Below are 11,061 nucleotides of genomic sequence, written 5' to 3'. Positions count from 1 at the left end.
ATTTACAAAAGAGCAGCTAAATGTACATGATAAATGCAAGCAAAGAAAAATATCCAACATTTTTTGGTTCAAACATTCTGTGGATGTTACATTTGTACATTTGTACAGAGGTCTTGCTCAGTATTGAAGGCCAACATCAATATGACCAACAACTGAAATCAAAACACTTTATAATGCTTTTGAACATTTTGTAAACCTGTATAGTCTGTGTTATGAAATGAGATTGAAATATAAACCATGACAAACTATGATTTTCTTGTTCTCTGGTGGCTAATACATGTATATGACTAGTTGTTCTCTGATTGAGAGTTGTTTCATTGGCAATCATATGTCATGTATGTCATATTCTTACTTTTATAATTACATGTACATGTAACTACATATTAGGTGGTGCATCAGTGAATTACATGCTTACATTTGTACATGTACAATGTACATGATGTAATTTGTATATGTCTGAAATGTACATATGATATCTGTAAGTTTTCTGGTAGGATTAATATCTATATTGAATTACTTTTTACATCGCTTTCCTGTAATTGCCATAAAAATAACAAAACACTCATAGAAGTCTTATAAATGAATATTTCAAAATTCCCCTTTACCATGTTTACAGTTCAACTGAATATCATATGTCTATCTGTAGATCTCTCACTCGTCTTGGTTAGATATTGCAGATTTTTTAAAACATTTCATGAAAGAGACATAAAATTACATTTCTGACATCCGTGAAATACAATATTTTAACTGAAATCCTTTTTGAAACTCCTATTTTAAGACTATTCACAAATCTCCAAACGGCCTTTATTATGTATATTTGGTATTCCTTTTAACTGTCACATGTGTCAAGTAAAAACTCTTTAAGATGGTATACATCAACCTCAATAATGATGAAAAAGAAGTTAAATTGTCCAATTAATAACATTCCTCTCTATTTCAGCATCAATACACTAAATTCCAATTCATTTGGTTTTGAAACAGTCAATGCTTCTACTTAGTACGGTGCATTATGTAGAATTGCTGTCATTTTTCTATTTTTCATGGACATATTTGGTGGCTTTCTAGACAAATTTTAATCAGATCTTCCATAATGGCCATGATGAGTTATAAGTAACTTTTAACTGGTGTCTGACTGCAGGTCTTCATCCCTGAAATATGAAAATGCAAATATAATACAAGTACAATGTATATATCAAATGAAATTTTCAATATGAGAAAAGTAATCAAAAGTTAGTGCAAACATACTTCTTCAAAAAGTACTGTTAAAATGCTAACAAAATAATTCTCGCCCTTTTTTACCAGTAGTAATGTCTTCATTCAACATTTGAACAAAAAATAAATTTTCCAAACACATTTTAATAAGGCGCACTATATCGATATGTAAAATGTAATAAATATTTAAATATTATGTTGAACTTCATTATTTTGTATCTCCTTTTCAAAATGTGAACAGTGACAGGAATACTTCAATATCAACATGATCAATATCAAGAATCCACAAGAAATTTTAGCTAGCAAGTTCAGTATATTATTGTTATCATGGTTATAGGCATATCTGTCATGTCTGTGTAAATAAATATTACTGCTCGTACATATGTATACAGACACTGAAGGACGCCTCCGGGTGCGGGAATTACATGTTGGTGACCTTCTGCTGTTATTTTTTTTTATTTGGTCGGGTTGTTGTCTCTTTGACACATTCCCCATTTCCATTCTCAATTTTACTTCATTTTGAATTCAGAAATTATCATGATTTATATTAAGTAAATTAATTATTGTATTGCAATTCTTGAAGAATGAAAAAAAAAGTGAATTTGTAGGATACTTATACAAGTGAATCTTATTTACTTGTACATGTTGTATGGGTAAACCAAAAAATGGCATAGTTATGTCCCTTACACATTCAGAATGTTTTACATTGTACTTGTTTTACATCCTTTTTTCTTTCTTGTATTATTGAGATTTCTTTGCACTAATCGAATTTTAAATTGTGTACTCTCTGCAGATGTCTTTACCAATCATTTAAGTGTAATTTCATAGACAATGAAAATCCCATTTGTCTGCTATCTTCACAACACTGCTCATTTACAAGCCTCAAAGGAGCAATTTTTGAAGGCCTTGCACAAATATACAAGATCCTTGATCAATCAATTTCTTTGATGGATTCATATAATGAGATGAAACATTAACTTAAAATAAAAAAAAATTGAGCTAAACTGGGAAAAATCACCATGATCATTAAAGGCATGATTCACATCTCAAAACTTGAGGATTTTTTTTAGGATTGAAAGAAATGTTTACATGGTTTACTTGTACAAGTAAATTTTTGAGAAAATTAAGGCTAGATTATTCAAACATTATCTATTTACTTATACGTGTTATGTGTATTTTTTTTACTTCTTCAAGTAAATAAAATAAACTTGTACAAATACATGTAGTACCCCTGACTATGTATGTGTCTGTAATATTTAATTGAGCACTTGTTTGTTGCTGTTTGTTTGTTTGTTTGTTCATTCACTTTTTTCTCACATAAATAAGGCCATTAGTTTTCTACTTCAACAGGTTTATTAATATTATGATTTGGCGCCTTTTAGAGAAGACAATGTGGCAGAATGTGTTTTTCTCATTGTTGAAGGCCATAAGGCCTAAATGATGACATATATATAGTTTTTAATTTCTGTTTAACTTGGGACCCTTCAGGTGAGTCGTCCCATTGTACATGTACAATAGTTAGATCATGTAGATAATTGCAGGATAAAACAATTTACCTGTCTATAATACATGTAATGAAGCTCTCCAAATTCAAACCATTACTTTATATTTCATCACAGCTTGAATGGCATACTGTAACCTCAATCCTGTTATTGTCAGGTGACCTAAAAAAAAAAAGAGAATGTAATTATATACTTTTTTTTTTAAAATAAAGGAGCATGAAAAATTGAAAACAGCAGGTTCAATAATTTCATGCGTCCATAGCACTTTTCTGGCTGAGCCTGGATTTACCTTCATCAGGAACGCTCAAAGCCAAACATTTAAAATCCAAAGATGTACAAGTAGTGAATAAAATTACAGAGCTATATGTCATGTACAAATGTATGTAAAAAATAGTATGAACCTGTGTATACATCGTAACATGTATAATCATGATAATGAATCATATATTTTTTAAAATAAAGAAATCACTTTTGCCATACAATAGAAATACAATGTAGGAAGATGTGGTGTGAGTGCCAATGAGACAACTCTCTATCATGTCCATCCAAATAACAATTTATAAAAGTAAACCATTATACATGTAGGTCAATGTATGGCCTTCAACACGGAGCCTTGGCTCACATCAATAAACAAGCTATATAGGGCCCCAAAATTACAAGTGTAAAACCATTCAAACAGGAAAATAAACGGTCTAATCTATATAAAAAACAAGAAACGAGAGACACTTATAAATTACATAAACAAACGACAACTACTGTACATCAGATTCCTGACTTAGAACAGGTGCAAACATTTGCAGCGGGATTAAATGTTTTAATGACAATGTTTATATTAATGCAAATTAAATGAACCCAGGATATGCATGTTGCTAATTTTTGCTCGTCTTAATGTAATTTTTATGATTAACTAGAAGTGCTGAGAGCACTGCTCACAATAGCCAGCCCCCTCCCCCACAAAAAAATATAAAATACTATAAAACAAACAAGTGAATCTGTGAGCTACTGATCACTTTTGATACCCCCATACACTTTAAGAATTTTAAGGTACACAGTAATTTGTTGAGTGATTAATATGAAAAAGCATCACACGGTATTGCTGACTCATATAAACCCTCAAACCAAATTTAAGAAGTCCATGTTATTTTCCTGAGAAAGATGCGACGAAAAATATTCAATTCTGGAACAGACAGACAGACTGACTTTAATATACCGTCAAAATTGACCGTTTCTAAACAGGCTGTGGCCTTTTCCATTTAATAAATGATATGATTTGCATCCGTTCATGCTTGTACACAATTGTCTGTTATAACAGAATACACAGCTTTATTACAAGTGGTTTTTTTTTCCTGCCTCTTGGACATGAGGTCTCGCAATGAAAATTTTAAAAATACCATTATGGCTCGATTCTGTTTACTGGGGATATACATGTATATAGCTGAACACTGAACAGGGACACAGTTCAGATATTTGATATCATCCATGTACTCTAATTTTAGAGGGAAAGTGGATGCAGTGACTATTCAATTTTAATACTGATTATAATTATTATATACACTGTATAAAAATAATATGTCATGTACATGATGTATGTCAAAAGCACGAGAAGTTAAAGAGTATGACAGGAAACAAGGAAAATAAATAAGGGGAAACATGAAGCACACATCAAGTCATCCTACTAAACACGAAACATAGAAGATAAAACGTCTGAACACGAAAACAAGTTGGTGACCTTCTGCTATTGTCTGTTCTATGGTTGGGTTGCTGTCTCTTTGACACATTTTAATACGAAAGACACCGAACATATGTTCTCATAGTTTATGACTTTATTCATTATAGGTTGAAAAAATACAGTGGCGGATCCAGGAATTTTCATAAGTGGGGGCCCACTGACTGACCTAAGAGGGGGCCCGCTTCAGTCACGCTTCAATGATTCCCTATATAAGCAACCAAATTTTTTCTCAAAAAGGGGGGGGGGGGGGCCGGGCCCCCTGCCCCCCCTAAATCCGCCTCTGATACAGGCAAAGTTTAAATGTTTATGAAGTGTCCTATATTTTGACTTTAGTGGAACCTTATTATCTGATCTCTTAGTGCACAAGCCATTCCCTCTGCATTTTAGTATATATCTCTAGATTGTAATACCTGAAAGCGATAAATTACACCTAAGTCGTGTTTTGTCCTGACATTGGATCATATTGAATAAATTTTCCATTTGTTCTCATCAGTTTCTTCAACCAGGTCGTTATAATCTCAACTGACAAGTGCACGGCTACTTTAGTTATTTTCAATTAACCAACTTGCAAACTGCAAGCTTCGCAACTACATTGAATTTCCAAATAAGGTAAACAGTTGGGCGGAGCTTAAACTCCGCTTGCTATTTTTCTTTTGATAAATACAGCTTTCACTCAAATTATTTCCATTTCTTGATGTGAAAATACATTATAATATTAAAAAAGACACCATATGCCATATATTTCATTATTCATGCGATACGCGTACCTTACCTATTGCTACATTTGTTACTGTGTCTGCAACGTCAAAAGTCGCCCGCCATTACACATTCTGATCTAGATAGGGGAAATAACTCCTGCACTGTTTTTTTATTCGGTTTTGCGGGAAAACCACCTTAATGTCGCTGCGTAATTTGCATGCTTTAGCCGTATTTGGCACAACTTTATGGATTTTTGGGGTCCTCAGTGTTCTTCAACTTTATACTTGTTTGGTTTTTCAAATTATTTTGATCTGAGCGTCACTGATGAGTCTTACATGTATGTAGACAAAACGTGCGTCTAATGTATAGAATTATAAGCCTGGTACGTTTTATAACTAAATATTAACGAAACAATCGTTTACCAAGGGTAAATTGATAAAAGCATAACAGAAGTACCAACCAAAACGAGATAATCATATTACCTCATCTAGCGTCCATTTAAGTCGTTCCTCCTTATAACCATGTTGAAAAAGATGATATGTAAGAAACGCGCAGTGCTAATATAGTTCCTTCGATATGAACATGTATAACATGAAATACATAAGCGTCGCCCGATGGGAATGGTACTGGTATTATGTTGCTGTTAAGAATGCAACGTCGACGATTGGAAAGAGGAAATAATCACGTCTGTCATATTACCTAGTTTGTAGTCGTCAATATTCGCTATATAACAACATGTTGACCTTTTTGTCCATATCGTGTTCTTTATTTGTTTAATTTCAAGTTTGCTGATTTATAAAGTTTTGAATATATGGGATTATAAGAGCTTCGATATATCTAAAAGTGATATAGCAAAACAAGTGCACAATAAGCTGGCTGTTGATATATAAATATACTCAGCGCAATATATACATGAAATATGTTGTTTGTTTGTAAAAATTTCAACGATATCAGTGTAAGTGTATAAGATTCTCACGTAAGACGATTTTCCATGAACTAGCACCCACAAAATCCTAGGTTTTCATAAAATGAACAGCTTGATTGCGCATTGTCAAGAATTAACCGAATATAAAAAAAAACTAATGTTATCATTATCATTGTCTTGTATTGTGCTGCGATATATATATTTATCATATATATAGGGAGATGTGGTATGAGTGCCAATGAGACAAATCTCCATCCAAGTCACAATTTATAAAAGTATACCATTATAAGTCTTCAACACGGAGCGTTGGCTCACACCGAACAGCAAGCTATAAAGGGCCTCAAAATATTGCTAGTGTAAAACCATTCAAACGGGATAACCAGCGGTCTAATCTAAATAAAAACACGAAAACCAGAAACAATATGAACCACATCAACAAATCGACAACTACTGAACATCAGATTCCTTACATAGGACAGGCGCAAACAAATGCAGCGGTTGTAAATAGTTATTTAACCAAAATGTCCAATTGCTTATAATGTTCAGACTCACTAAATGCAATTTGTTTTATTAAACTTTTTATCTCTTTTTCTTCCTTAAACATTTTTGATCAATATAAAAGATAAAATAATCAATTATTATTTGTACTGAATGTAAAATCTGGGCGTGTATATTTTAATAAATTATTTGAGAGGAGAAATAATGAATGCACTTCATCTTTTCGATTGAAGTTTTGTGACAGTCACTATATGTTTAATTGGAATTGGGGTATTGAACATTGAAAACGTTTTACAATGCTATATTTTGGTTAGACAAACATGTAAGGTATGTTATGATGATCATTTGAAAATGAAAACGGAATTATAGAATTTTAATTCGTAACTCTATATGATGTTGAAGGTAATAATGATTAAAACAGCCTTGTTTTCTCATTCGGGACAAAAGACATGCGTTTCGCCTTCTTCTTATTTTCATTTATTCGAAATATGGTACAGTGATACTATCAGATTATTTTATCAGCCCTAGGTTCAACATCAGCCCAAGAGCCGAATGGCTCAAGGGCTGATATTGACCGAGGACTGATAATACATGTGATATGAAAAAAGACATGTTATGATCTTTTTATCATATGCTTTAACAATGAAGAAAAATAACAGATTCATCTATTGACTTTTTGCGTGGTTCCAAATAGAAGTTCAAAGAGTGAAAACTTCACGGACGTCGAACCTCAAATTTAGTACTTTTGATATAAAATCGTGCTATCGTATGCTTAACAGAGAAGAAAAATATGGACGAATCGACAAAAAAAAATAATTCCACAATATACATAAGGAACACTGTCTGGAAAAGTCAACCTTTTTTAAAGTAACTTTCTAAATTTAAAAAAATGCATTATTCATGTTTATTTAATAATTTGTTTGTTTTCTTTTTTTTTATATATATATATTATTTTACACAATATACTTTCCAGTATCCAAATAATTGTTTTGTACACTACTTTGCAATGTTTTCCACTAAAAACGTAACATTGAGGTGTATTTTCCCGAATTTGCCGAGTATCACCGGAATTCCATGCGATAACTTTACTGAAAGGCATGTGATAACAACCGAAGCATGTGATTAACTTTTCATATCAGCCCGCTAAGCACCAATTGGAAAAATATGAAATTTAACATTAATTTAAGGCAATTACCATACAGTAAAAATCATATGTTTTTTAGTCTAAGTATATGATAAAATAGCTTCGTTTACAATATAGTCAGTCTAACAATCTGTGGAATGAATATATATGTATATGTAACCATAAACAATGAATAAACATCAATCTTTTTAACATATACTATATACTATATAGCTATAAAGATTGAGTATTAGTGCCAATGGGACAACTCTCTATTCATGTCTTAATTTGTTAATGTAAATCCATAGGTCAAAGTTCGGCTTTCAACACGAAAACATGACTCAAACCGAACAACAATCTAAAAAAGGTCTCACATATATATATATTACTACTATAAACCATTCAAACAGAAAATCAACAGTATAGTCTACATTAAAAAACGAAAAACGAAAAACGAGAAACACTGACAAAAACATGAACTCACAAAAATACTGAACTCTGAGGAAAATTCAAAACAGAAAGTCTCTAATCAAAAGGCAAACTCAAAAGTTCAAACACATTAAACAAATGGACAACAACCGTCATATTCCTGATTTGGTACAGACATTTCCTTATGTAGAAAATGGTAGATTAAACCTGGTTTTATTGCTAGCTAAACTTCTTACTTGTATGAGAGTCGCATCAAATTCCATTATTATGACAGCGCAGTGGTAACAAATTTCAGAGAAAATTGAATTTTTATCACAGAAAATCTGTTTTAGCACTCTAAAACTTATTCCGGAACAACTTTTTTACAAAATGGGAAATAATGAAAACTTTAAACTCACCTAAGACAAATTTTCAGTATACAAGATTGTGTGTTTCACCGGTAGACACATTCCACAGACAAGGAACATATTTCATCAGGTAAAAAACAAATCTCACAAACATAGAAATTATTTTACCAGGTAAGGAACATATCTTTTAAATTTGGAACTCAATTTTACAAGGTATAGAAACAAATTCACAAACCAAACACTTATTTCAACATGTAAAATGTGGAACTTCTCTCAGAGAGATTGTAAAGAAAATATATGTGCAAAAAGTTCTAAAAACCATACTTCATGTGATAGTAGTTTACTGGAACTTTTTCACTTTTTCACAGGCACTCATTTTGGCTCACACATGCACTAAACGAAGATTTTTTTTTATATTGTTTAAGTTTGCAAAAATAAATGTGGTATATTAGCTGTACAGCCTTTACGACTTGTTCTTTCATTTTCAATGATTTATTTACATTCAGGCTACAATATCACCTTGACATTTTCCATTTAATATGTTTTACTACGCATGTTTGCCCAGTAGTCAGCACTTTTTGTGCTGACATGAATTATTATTGATATGGTTACTTTATAAATCAACTGTTCACAAAATATTGAATTTTTGAAATACTAAGGCTTTTCTACCTCAGGCATAGATTACCTTAGCTGAATTTGGCAAAACTTTTAGGAATTTTGGTCCTCAATACTCTTCAACTTCGTACTTTATATGAAATATCGTGAGCCTAAATCCATCAATTGGAAATACAACTTTAAAATTTTGATGGATTCAGTCGAGGATCATGCCATGCAATGGGCTAAACGTGAAAAGGAAGACGTAGACACTCTATCCGAATGGATTAAGGCAGTGAGGTCGTTAATACAAATCAGAATTAAGAAACTGAATGGGTCCATCAATGCCCATTCTACGTCAATCTTTAAAGACCCAAATGTTGCTAAACACTTATCCGACCTCCATGATAAATATGTTGTTGTCCCCGCAGACAAAGCCCAAAATAACATCGTTTTTGTCTGTAAAAGTCACTACATTAATTGCTTGATAAACGAATTAGGTATAGACAATTCACTTGGAAACTCAACATATACCCTCACGACACTTACCAAAGAGGAAATCCTAGATAATCATAGGTTTGTTCTTTGTTCCTTTGGTATTTCAACCAAAGATGAAGAACTGGATCTTCCATCACTGTATTGGATACCTAAACTACATAAGTGTTCTTACAAACAACGGTATATTGCTGGGTCTTCCAAGTGCTCCACGAAACCTCTTTCTAAATTATTAACATCTATTTTATCAGCAATCAAAGACGGGCTTCAAAGTTATTAAGAAACTGCCTATTCTAGAGGTGGCGTGAATCAGATGTGGATACTTAAAAATTCCAAAGATCTTTTAGATTACATACAATCTAACTCTCTTTCATCTTGTAACAGTATTAAAACATTTGACGTTTCTACTCTTTACACAAGTATTCCACATTCCAAACTAAAAGACAAATTGAAAGAGTTGGTATTACTTTGCTTCATCAAAAAGAATGGCCAACGTAGATACAAGTATCTTGTCTTAGGGAGAGATAAATCATACTTTGTAAAGAATCACTCTGATTCAAACAAAAAATTCTCTGAAACCGATATTATCAAGATGCTTGATTTCTTGATTGACAACATATTTGTAACGTTCGGAGGACGTGTTTTTCAACAGACTGTCGGCATCCCAATGGTAACAAATTGTGCCCCTCTCCTTGCCGACTTGTTTCTTTATTATTCTGAGGCTGACTTCATGCAGGAACTTCTTAGTAAGAAAGATAAGAAGTTAGCAATATCCTTTAACTCTACTTTCCGCTATATAGATGACGTTCTTTCACTAAACAATTCAAAATTTGGTGACTATGTGGAACGCATCTATCCCATCGAATTGAAGATAAAGGATACTACAGATACAGTTAAGTCGGCTTCATATCTTGACTTACATCTAGAAATTGACAATGAGGGTCGTTTGAAAACAAAACTTAACGACAAAAGAGATGATTTCAGCGTTCCAATTGTGAACTTTCCATTTCTAATTAGCAACATTCCAGCAGCACCTGCATACGGGGTATATATCTCCCAATTGATACGAAGTTCCCGTGCTTGCATTTCCTATCATGATTTTCTTGATAGAGGGTTACCGCTCACAAGGAAGCTATTAAACCAAGAGTTCCAAATGGTGAAGTTGAAATCATCCCTTCGTAAGTTTAAAGGACGCCATCCGAGTTGGTTGACCGTTATGGAATAACCGTTTCACAAATGATATCGGATATGTTTCTTACGTCGTAACTGCAATCCCCTTCCCTTTCATGAATGTGACCTACCGAATTAGACTATTTACCGGATTTGTAATCACATAAGCAACACGACGGGTGCCACATGTGGAGCAGGATCTGCTTACCCTTCCGGAGCACCTGAGATCACCCCTAGTTTTTGGTGGGGTTCGTGTTGTTTATTCTTTAGTTTTCTATGTTGTGTCATGTGTACTATTGTTTTTCTGTTTGTCCTTTTTCATTTTTAGCCATGGCGTT

The 11,061-nt window shown here is 32.8% G+C and overlaps 1 long non-coding RNA gene across 2 annotated transcripts; it reads right to left on the bottom strand.

The window, feature by feature from the left end:
• Positions 1 to 567: 567 nt before the first annotated feature.
• Positions 568 to 5,344, bottom strand: LOC139485750 (uncharacterized). 2 transcript variants are annotated; one of them, XR_011655378.1, is made up of 3 exons: positions 5,216 to 5,344; positions 2,769 to 2,876; positions 568 to 1,148 (listed from the first exon to the last, which is right to left on the bottom strand). It is a non-coding gene; the product is annotated as an uncharacterized lncRNA (long non-coding RNA). The 2 variants fall into 2 exon arrangements; XR_011655379.1 differs by having other exon boundaries at positions 5,211 to 5,328.
• Positions 5,345 to 11,061: the final 5,717 nt, after the last annotated feature.

Source organism: Mytilus edulis, chromosome 8 (genome assembly GCF_963676685.1).
Source record: "Mytilus edulis chromosome 8, xbMytEdul2.2, whole genome shotgun sequence".
In the NCBI taxonomy this organism is placed as follows: domain Eukaryota; kingdom Metazoa; phylum Mollusca; class Bivalvia; order Mytilida; family Mytilidae; genus Mytilus; species Mytilus edulis.
The sequence above is the reverse complement of the archived record's forward strand: the minus strand, read 5'-3'. Positions and strand labels throughout refer to the sequence as shown.